Here is a 10122-nt window from a genome sequence, read left to right as displayed (position 1 = left end):
CCCGCTTCAGCATCCGCCGTGCCCACAGTCATGCCGCGGAACACTTTGTGGGAATCTGGGTTTTATTACATTAGAGTTTTGAGCCAAGAGTGGAAGATGCTGTTGGTGGTTGATGCCTGGGACTCGCAGGGGCCTTGCAGGACTCCCAGGAGGTGGCCCCGGGTGGGCAGGGTGCACTGTCAGGAGGGCCCGAGCGCCAGCCCCCTGTCCTTCCTCGACAGCCTTCCGGGGCCTCGGCCTCTCCCTGAGGAGGACATAACTTGTCCTTTTTGGTTATAGGTTTGGCATAGCACCCCCATTCCAGGTGTCAGGCTGATGTGTAGTGTGTGACTTACTTCTCGTCCAAAGCATGTGCGTGTGCATGTGTGTGCGTGTGTGTGCACGTGGGAGCCGTTGGCCAACATCTAAAAGGTCCCAGCCCCACACTCCTGAGGAAGTGGCCACTCCCAGTGTGCCGTCCGCCCCTGGATCTCTGCGGTGATTCTGAGGGGCAGCCCACTCGGGGAACCGGGCTGTGGCTCTGGCTTCTCTCCTGCCTCCTCCCCCCCCTCCCAAGGTCCCTTGGCTGTGCCTTTGAGCGTCGGGCACCTGTGTGTGGGCGGTGCTGCCTGAGCCACTCCGTGCCAGGGTGCCAGGGGGCAGGGGCGTGGCCCCACCTGTGGCCTGTGTTACAGGGGCTGCTCCTAGGTCACCATCAGGGACGTCAAGACCTGGCTGGGCATCGAAGCGACAGGCTGTCACCTGCATGACCTCCCTGGAGGGAGGCCCTGCCTGGACAGCTCAGTGAGACCCTGTCTCAAAATAAAACATAACAAGGGCTGGGATGTGGCTCAGTGGCAGGGCGCCCGGGTTTGCTCTCCAGGACTGGGGAAATAAAAAATAAATAGATCAAACCTAGATTCGTCCCTAAAAAAAAAACCTCGAATGACTCTTTAAAATTCATAAAACGTATTTAATTGTTAAAAAGCCCCTGGTTTCTATGTCTATTTTTGCAAGGATGAATGGCGTCTCTTCTTTATAAAACACCCAAGACGGTGAGGTGAAGAAAGCTCACCTCTCCCACCCAGAATGCCCCAGGAGCCCGCTCAGGGACAGCGTGGGAGGTCGAGGCCAGCTCTGGGGGCCTCAGTGCACTCTCAGACCCTGGACACCTGGACTCTCCTGCTGGGCACCTTCGGGAGGTGCTCCAGAGTACCCCCCGGGGGCTTTCCTGCCGCTGTCCCTGCCTGGTGCTGGGCTGTCACCTTCCACAGCCCCCAGAAGGCCCAGGGGAGGCTCACGGGCAGTCATGCCGACAGGATGAGAGCAGAGTCCAGCACCGTGCCTGGTCCAGAGTATTTCTCGGCAAACATTTTTACAAACAAAACAGAAGATCCCTCCCTACGCGATGTGCCGGCACCTAGATTGACGGAAGGTGGCGGAAGGAAAGCCTTTGTAGACCACACAGCTAATACTGCACCTGCCTGAAGGGACCCGTTGTCCCTGGGTCAATAATGGCGGGAGGCTGATGTCAATGACCAGCCTTGGAACGGGGGAGAACCCTCTTCAGGCCAGGGCTGTGCTGCTGCCCGCTCAAAGCCCTCGGCCGAGCCACCAGGAGACACTGCGGAGAGGAGCCCAGCCCCGCGACCCGGTTCTTCCCACGCTGCCCAGCTCCCTGCGGGGCCGCGGGCTGAGCCTGGGCCCAGAGCACCTGCAGGTGGACACGCCCCACATCCGTGCCAGCCGCCCTGGAGGCCGGTCGGCACCAGGAGCAGGAGAAGTCCCATTGTCACCGTCTCCATGGTTATTGCTCACGTGACTGTCTTTTTGGAGTTCTTGGCAAAGCGGGCGATGGTTTGCCTATTACACTGCAGTCTGTGAAGGAAGGGGACGGTCCCCTTCTGCCCAGAGCCACAGGCTGGCTCCTGCAGTAAGTCAGGAGGCCCCTGTTCTTCTCCCCCGAGGTTTTGGACCCCCACCCTGATGTGTTACGACGCGGACCACTGAAATCGGAGCCCGCCTGGCTTTCAGCCACACCCCGGCATTAAGGAACGGTCCTCAGGTTTCTAAAAAGTTAAGACGATGGTTCCTGCGTCTGCAGAGAGCCTCCTTTTCTGTAGAAACACACATGACCTTTCAGGTGAGACGAGATGTGTCTGGAAAGAGACGGGAGGGATGGACAGAGGGAGCCGAGGGTCCCTGAGGTCAGGGTGTTCCAGGTCCTGCCCTGGGGACTCCCACACACGGGTCAAGCTTTCCCTAATGCAAAATATTTTTTTTTTTTTTTTTGCTGCGGTCGTGAGGGAGAAAGAGAGATGGTGTTGGAGAATCGAATCGGCTTTGTTTTCAAGGGTCGTGATAAAGGTGCAGAGAGCCTGGCTGCAGCCTAAACCACGCGGTCAGAGCTAGATGACAGGAAAATTCTGACTTGTGGACAGAACGTGTGAAGCGTGGGTGTGGGGAAGGGCGGGGAGGGGGCGGCAGGGCCCAGGGCCTCCCACAGAGCTGCCCGCCTGGTACCGGGGTGGGGTGGCATTTTGAGAGGTTGACCGTATCCCTCTCCAGAATTCCACTTGGTGAAGCCGGACCAGCTGCCCCGGACTTCTGGAGAAAGAAAGGGCACTAGAGAATCCATGGGGCGGGGGGGGGTACAGGGCAGAAGATGTGGCCATTGGAAACTTGAGAGCTGCTGTCCAGGCATTAGGGAGACGCCCGGCTGGTGAGAGCCACTCCTGCGCTCGGCTCCTGCCTGTCCCCAAATAGTGACAGTTGACCATCAAGCCCTTCTCACATTCCAAGCCTGGGGAGGGCCATTCCCCTCTCCAGGGATTGAACCCAGGGTGCTTAACCACTGAGCCACATCCCCAGTCCTTATTTTATATTTTATTAGAGACAGTGTCTTGCTGAGTTGCTCAGGGCCTCCCTAAATTGCTGAGCCTGGGTTGGGATCCTCCTGCCTCAGCCTCCCGAGTCCCTGGGATGCACACCACCACATCCGCCAGTTCCTTCTGCAGCTCCTGGGACACCTGGTGCAAAGGAGGAAGAGACCCCTCCCGACCCAGTCCCCGTGTGTTGGGGAGGTGTCTGCAGGATGCCATGCACCTGTGCAGGTAGAGGGCCTGGGAACACTGGGGTCTGGGGTCCCTCCCTTCTTCCTGTGTGGCCCCAGGGGAAGTTACCTCCCTTCTCTGTGCTTCAAACTGTAAAACCAGGTGAGGATTAAGAGCCACAGGGTTAAGAACATTGAGATCTAAGTCATCAAAAGGCCGGGGGTCTTGCTCGGCCTTTGTTATTCTAATGAATTCCTTGATTTCAAGGTGGACTCTCACTTGGTGCCCACCCTCTCCTGAGCGCCAGAACCCCGAGAGACAAACTGCAGGAAACCGGGGAAGGCAGGGATCATATTTCATTGCCATTCTTAAAATGGTTTCAGGTGGCTGCCTGCCAGCTCTGGCCACCAGCGTCCCCATCTCCTCCGGGAGGTGGAGGGCAGAGGTCTGGACCCCAATCTGTTTATCACCAGAACAGGCTGCTGGTGCCTTAGGGCCTCCAGACCCCAGAGCCTCGGTCTCCATGCAGATCCACCCCAGGCCGCCCCAGGCCGGTTCCCTGCCCCCACTCCGCCGCCGTCTGGTTCTTGCCGACTGACCTTGGGAAGCCACCAACCCCGAGTCACCTCCGAATCCCACCGGCCCGCTTGCTCGGTGAGGTCCCCACGGTGATTCTGGCCATCTTTACCAGACCGCAGACTCTCCCACTTGTGATCTTCCTATCAGCGTTTTATAACCTTGGGTTCTCCATCACGAAGTCCCAGGGAACTCGATTGATTGGAAACGCGCCCTGCCCGGAAGCGGGGACATGTCACATCGACTCGGATTGATCCAGGCAGTTTAAATAAAGCTTGGGCCAGAAACGCCGTAGCACCTGGTGGACATTTTCCTAACATGCCTGACGTGGGCGACTCAATTATGTCCCCGTGGTGGTGGCGGTGGCACACTCAATTATTGGGATTTTCTTTCTTTCTTTTTTGCATGTATCACAGACTGAAAAGATAGGACAGTTCAAAGGAGGAGAAAGAGCCTTAGGAAAAGTCAGACACGGGTAAAATATTCTATTTATAATTTCTCCTTCTGGAGGGCCGCGGAGATGTCACGTTGGTTTCAAATCCACACATTAGGTCCTGGTGAGAGAAGCCCTGTGTGGCCCTGGGGGAAGATACCTCCCTCTCTGTGCTTTAGTCTGTAAAAACACAGGCCTCATTTGGAGGAGTCGGCATTTCATTTTCCCTTTCTTTCTTCGCAGGCGATGGAGACCCGCGCGTTTCCGTAGTGCACCTTCTCTGAGTGCACGGACTCACCAGGGGGTCGCTGTCTTCCGATGACAGGTGGGTTCAGTTCTCGTTGGCCCTCACACAGCTGAGGAATCCCTCCCGACTTTGAAAAATATCCCACGTCATTTCCCAGCGGATCCCTCCAGGCCAAAAGGAACTGCGTGCCAGGTGCAGAGATGAGCCTGGCCCCAGGAAAGAAGCTGTCCCCGGGGCTCTGAGCCCGAGGTCCCAGTGAACCTCACAGCGAATTGGGCTGTAATTGATCTCTCCAAACACATTCCCTTCCTGTGCAGCTCCAAGGGCTTCCCATGGCCCGCGTGTTAGGAGGCCTGTTTCCTGCAGGAGTCTCTGGTTTGGGAGTTGACCACCTGCCTGCCGCTGCCCCCGGGTCCTCCTGCCTCAGGCTCTCCTTGCTCAGGGCCCCATGGGGACAGCCTCCCTGGCTGCTCCCGAGCCCCGTGCCCAGGACCGAGCACAGCGTTGGACCCGAGCGCGCACAGTAAGTGCTTTTTCTAAACGTCGTCTAAAGCGGGCCAAGGTGTACAGACCCCAGGGACTCCTGAAAGACCTGGGCCCGCAGGGTCACCTCCTAGTACCCAGGAGGCGTCCGGGCGCCCCTCGGGAGAGCCCTCGCCCACCCACTGTGCAGCAGTCGGGTCCTGATTTCATCACCCCACGGCCCTGGCTCTGCCTGTGTCCTCATGACCCACCTGCCCTTGTTGGAGTGGCCGGCGGGGACTGGCCGCCGGTTCTGCTGGGCTGTAGAGTCTGTCTGCTGGGAGGTGGGCCTGCAGGCCGGGGCCTTTCCACCCCGCTTCCTGCCCGGTCTCCTTCACAGAGACCAGAACCGCCTGTCCACCCCCGCGCCCCAGCGGCTGCCCTTAACCCATCTCGCTCCTGTCCTCTTGGAGGACGCCGTCGCCCTCAGACAGTGTAGGTTAGAGGGGGAAGGCTCTGCACCCTGCCCCAGAAAGCCTGGGTTCCAATCCTCACTCTGGTTTGAGGTCCTCCCTGGGCCTCAGTTTCTTCATCTGTAAAATGAGGCTAACCATAGCAACCCACCCCCACCCCGCCCAGGTTTGTAGGGAGGCTGGAATGAATTGATCCCAGAAGCCTCGTCACCTAACGAGCCTCACCTGTTCCCTCCGAGTTTTCCTCCACCATGGCCCCCACAGCCCCACGCCGCTGTCCTCTAAACTCAGGAGTGGAGGCCTAATCCAGCCCCTGCCACAGCCAGTGACTGTCACGCTCCCGGGAGAGCGCGGGGTCAGGGGAAGGGGCTCAAGCCAGCGCCCGGCAGCCGCGTGTCTCTCACCCAGGTTCCTTCTGCCTGCTGTGTAGACGAGAACTCTGAGCCACATAGTCTCCAGCGAGGGGTTAAACGCACTGTGTGTGGGTCCAAGCCCGGCTGCTGGTCATGGCGCCAAGCGGCTTCTCTGCTGTGGGGTGACTGCGCAGCCCCAGGAAGGCACCGGTGTCTAGAGACTGGAGGTGGCAGAGTCCTGGCCGATCTGAGTTCCCAAGCATCTTCAGGGAGGGCTGAGCAGGTCAGTAGTAGGCGCTTGTCTCACACACAGCGGGCCCCCGGCTAGCCGATCCCCGGTGGGGGGGACAGAAAAGGAGGTCTGTGGACCCAGGAAACCTGGCTCAGAGGGTGGCAGAGGTTTTTATTAAGTGACGGGAGGAAAGTAGGTATATCACAAAAAAATCTTTTTAGGTGAGTGCCACAAATTCCCAAAGCAGAGGTATTTTGGAGGACATAACAGAGATTCAGGCTTTGGCATTGGCAAAGACTTTGGGGCAAGTCCCAGGTTTGCCAACTCTTGGCTGTGTGGCCTTGGTTAATTTTCTTAGCCCCTCTGTGCCTCAGTCGCCTTGTTTGTAAAACGAGCAGAAGAGCAGCTCCCCTTGAGGTGCAGGATGGAGTCTGTGGCGCTGGGGTCTCCTACTGCGTGAGGCTCATGAAACACTGTGTACCTTCAGGACACAGAGCAGGCGGGTGGCTGGTGCAGTCACCTGCTCCTGGGAGACTAGGGACAAGAATAAAGACCTTTCGAGTTTCCCTTGGCTGTAGGTGAGGAAGCTGAAAGGCCTGTCCCTCCTGGGTCCTGCCCGGGTCCTGCTTGGTGCAGGACAGAGAGTCTGCCTCTGGGCCCGTCTGCATCGGCAGAACAAGACCAGTCAAAAAGAGGAAAATCAACACACTCACCTCAGAACCTGCTTACAGACACTCGGCTCCAACCGATATCCCTGGCCTGTCCTCGGGGAGAGATTTGGAGGCCGCTCTCGGGGTCAACCACACAAGCTTAGTGTCCATCCACTACCCTTTCCTGGCCGTGAACAACACGCCGGAGCCTGGTCCAGAGGGGAAGGAAAGTCAGAGGAAGGTCACCTCTCCCTCTGCGTGCAGGACCTTGCTTCGGGGACCCGGCCCCTCACCCTCCGTCCCCACTGCTGTCCCCGCGGCTCTCCACCCCTCCAGGAGACCAGGGAGGTGCCGCATGTGGTTCTGATTCACTCATCAAAGTGCAGTTTTCCAAGATGTTATGTGGGTGTCTCTCTGTGTTTTGCTTTTTCCCTTCGAAAAGAAAAGCTGGTGTTTTGCCAAAAGAATATGAACTGCAAACCCTCGGGGTCTGAGCTGGCTTCAGGGGACAGGGGAAGTGGCGTGGCGGGGCCTGGAGCACGCTCACTGGGGGCCAGGTGAACCTGGGCAGGGCAGGACTCTGCTTCTGTTGTCCTTTCCTCCGACACCTCCTGAGCACTGGTCCCAGGCGGTCCCGGGGCCACATCTGCAGGCCCAGGGGGCCCAGACAGGCTCCGTCCCTGCCGGTGGCAGCTGCAGTCCCAGCTTGGGCCTCCTGAGCCCATCGAGACACGCTCCCTGCCCGGGTCAGCAGAAGAGCAGCTGCAGGCCCTGGAGTCCCGTGCTGCCTGGCCGGAGGTCAGGGCGGCCTGGCTGAGCCAACTCCGAGGTCACCAGGAGGAGCTGTGAGGCCCCGGGAGGGCAGGGGACGTCCTGGGGCTCCGGCAGCTCTGGGAGCAGGTAGAGACCAGCAGAGGGAGCCGAGGGGCCGAGAACGGACAGTACGGCCCACGTGGCACAGAGGACACTGGGTCCGGCCAGGTCTGTGGGAGGAGAAGCCTGTGGCTGGGTGGCCACCAGGGCGGTGGGGCTGGCCGAGAGGAGGTGGAGGAGCCTCACGCAGAGAAGGAGGTGGGCGACCCTGGACCCTGGAAGCGGCTGCCCAGCCCCAGCCGCCGCTCACCAAGGGACACCCAGGAGGAGGATGCGGAAGTGGGGGTCGTGGGTCTCTGCCCTAGGGCTGTTGCTGTTACCCACAAGGACACCGAGGCTCCGCGGGGGCACCTTGCCCAAGTCTGCGTGGAGGGAAGACGGGGCTGGCCCTTGGGACGTTCGTCACCTCCATTCACTGATGACAGTTGGTCTAAGGGGAACGGTGGGAGTTGAGGCAGGTGGCCCTGTGCCACTGAGCTCAGATGTCCCCACTGCTGTCCCCGGGGCCTGCTGGACAGTCCTGAGGTCCCAGGCGAGTCAACTCTGGAAGGGGCCAAGGCCACTGCACGAGGTTCCGGCCGGAGCACCCGGTGAGGCAGCCCACACCAGGGCCCAGGGCCAGTGGTCTGTCCAGGAGGCGAGCCTGCCGGACTCGAGGCAGGCCAGGGTGCGGGCGACGAGTCGAGCCACCAGCCTCCCCTGGAGGACTCGGCAGGTTCCGGGCCTGTGGACACCTCGCCCGAGATGCCCAAGAACAGGGATCCCCCCAGTGAACGGCAGGAAAGCAGCCCCGGCCAACAGAACCGAGAGCTGGCCGAGAGGCTGGGCAGCTGACCGGGCAGCAATCGTGGACGAGCCGTTTCTCACCTCAGCGAAGCCTCGGCTTATCTGTTCTTCCTCAGGCTTTTCCCACGGTGACACAGACTCCGTCTAATAAAAATGGTCAACAACAAGGACAAACGGGCAGGGGACACAGGTGCGGTCAGACGTCACAGAGAAGGGGCTCGTGAGGGCTCTCAGGACAACCTGGAAACCAAGCTCCCTCCGGGAAGGGCCCCAGGATCCCCTAGTTTATCTTTTGGTACAAAACACAGTTTTTCAGGGGTGGTGTCTGCACGGGGACAGTTGGCTCATGGCCAGACGCACCCCACCTGGGCCCTGAGGACACTGTTGTCTGCCAGGGCTTCGGGGGCTGGGCCCACGCGCGCCTGGTCCAAGATGTCCTCCTGGCCCTCTTCTGCCATCCTCGGATGACGCATGGCTCCTCAGGGTGCCCCAGCCTGTGCCTAGCAACAGGAAGTTCCAGCTGGGGTCACCACGGCCTGTTGTGTCCATCAGGCATGGCCCAGGGCCAGCCCGGCCAGCTTGAGCCGTGTGCTGAGGCTACCCAGACTCCCCTCCAAGCAGGTTGGAAACAGTCTCCCCTCCCACTGGCCAAAAGGGTCTCCTCTTCTGCCCAGGGGCCAATGTCCCTGCTCCTACCTGTCCCTGTCCCCATCCCTGCCCCTACCATGGCCAACCTATGGAAAAACCACTCCCTGTTGTCGATTGAAAAAATGGCCAGTGTGCGTGGCGACTTCTCCTTCAGGAGGTGACGCCTGCCTCCACTGTAAGATGGAGGCTGTCCTCGAAAAGGCTCTGACCACTGGAATGCACCAGAAGTGACCTCATGCCAATTCTGAGTGCAGAAATTGTGCCCTTTTCTGGGGGCGCTTGGGGCCCTTCAGCACGTGAGCCACCAGATTGGCCTGCTGGATGACAGGAGCCCACGTGGCCTCGGTCATCTGAACTGAGACGACCATCGGAGGCCAACTGGACAGCTGACCCTGTGCATCTGAGACCAGACCACCCAGCCCAGAGCGGGACTGCCCAGCTAAGGCCAGCCCCAGCTGCTGGCCTGCAGAATTGGGGCTGAGGTTGATGGTATTGTTTTAAACTAGTAAGTTGCAGAGCTGTTTGTTACAGAGCAACAGCTAACTGATACAGTCCCCTAAGAATCTCCAAGTGCTGTCCCCTTGGGTCGCAGAACATGGGACACAGCACAGCAGGGAGTCCCTGCCCCAGCCCTCATTACCCGGCCCCAGGAGGGTCCCACCTCCATCTAGAGGATTTCTCTGTGCAGAGGAAGGGCCACCCTGATCCCTGCAGGTGGCTCCAGGGTCATGGTGTCTGGAGCCCAGGGAGGAAGGAGGAGCCCAGAAAGGAGGGAGACCCAGGTGAGTCCCCAGGGCCGAGGGGGGAGGGTGTCAGAAGAGGTGCTGAAATCGAGTCTCGGGGGCCACGCACGCTGTTGTTCCAGAAACACCCTGGGGACTCCCGGATGACAGCAGGTACTTCTTGTCACCTGTCACAGGGATGGCTGTGACAGCTGCTCAGCTGGTGTCCTCGCCACCCCAGGAAAGTTCCTGGGTTTGCTGTACAGACTGCTGGCCAGACCCGAGTCTGTCCCTGGCTGACTCTCTGGGGTTTTTGTACTGGGGATTAGATCCAGGGCACTGAACCCCTGAGCCACACCCCCAGCCATTTCTATATTTTACTTAGAGACAGGGTGTTGCCAAGCTGCTGAGGCTGGCCTTGAACTTGAGACCCTCCTGCCTCAGCCTCCAGAGCTGTGGGGATTACAGGGTGCACCACCGTGCCTGGCCTGGCTCACTCTAATGCACTTTTGCTGAGTCCCTGTGTCTGTGGACGGAGGCCTCTGACACCCTGAGCCCCCAACCCATCTTCCCTCCTCTGCAGATGTTCTGGTCGGGTCCTTTAGTCACAGTGGTGAAACAGCTGACCCAACCCG

The 10122-nt window shown here is 59.6% G+C and overlaps 1 long non-coding RNA gene across 4 annotated transcripts in view; it reads right to left on the bottom strand.

The window, feature by feature from the left end:
* Positions 1–6009: 6009 nt before the first annotated feature.
* The window catches only part of LOC125611734, an 11294-nt gene continuing 7181 nt past the window's right edge, over positions 6010–10122 (bottom strand). Inside the window, exons 1-3 of one of the 4 annotated variants that reach the window (XR_007341974.1) lie at positions 8483–10053; positions 6522–8261; positions 6010–6342 (exon numbers count right to left, since the gene is read on the bottom strand). This is a non-coding gene — a long non-coding RNA (uncharacterized LOC125611734). Of the gene's footprint in view, positions 6343–6521; positions 10054–10122 lie in introns of those variants that run through there. The other 3 variants (XR_007341973.1, XR_007341972.1, XR_007341971.1) reach the window with 3 other exon arrangements.

This window comes from Marmota marmota, unplaced genomic scaffold (assembly GCF_001458135.2).
Source record: "Marmota marmota marmota unplaced genomic scaffold, marMar, whole genome shotgun sequence".
NCBI lineage: Eukaryota > Metazoa > Chordata > Mammalia > Rodentia > Sciuridae > Marmota > Marmota marmota.
This window is presented reverse-complemented; position numbering and strand designations above follow the sequence as displayed.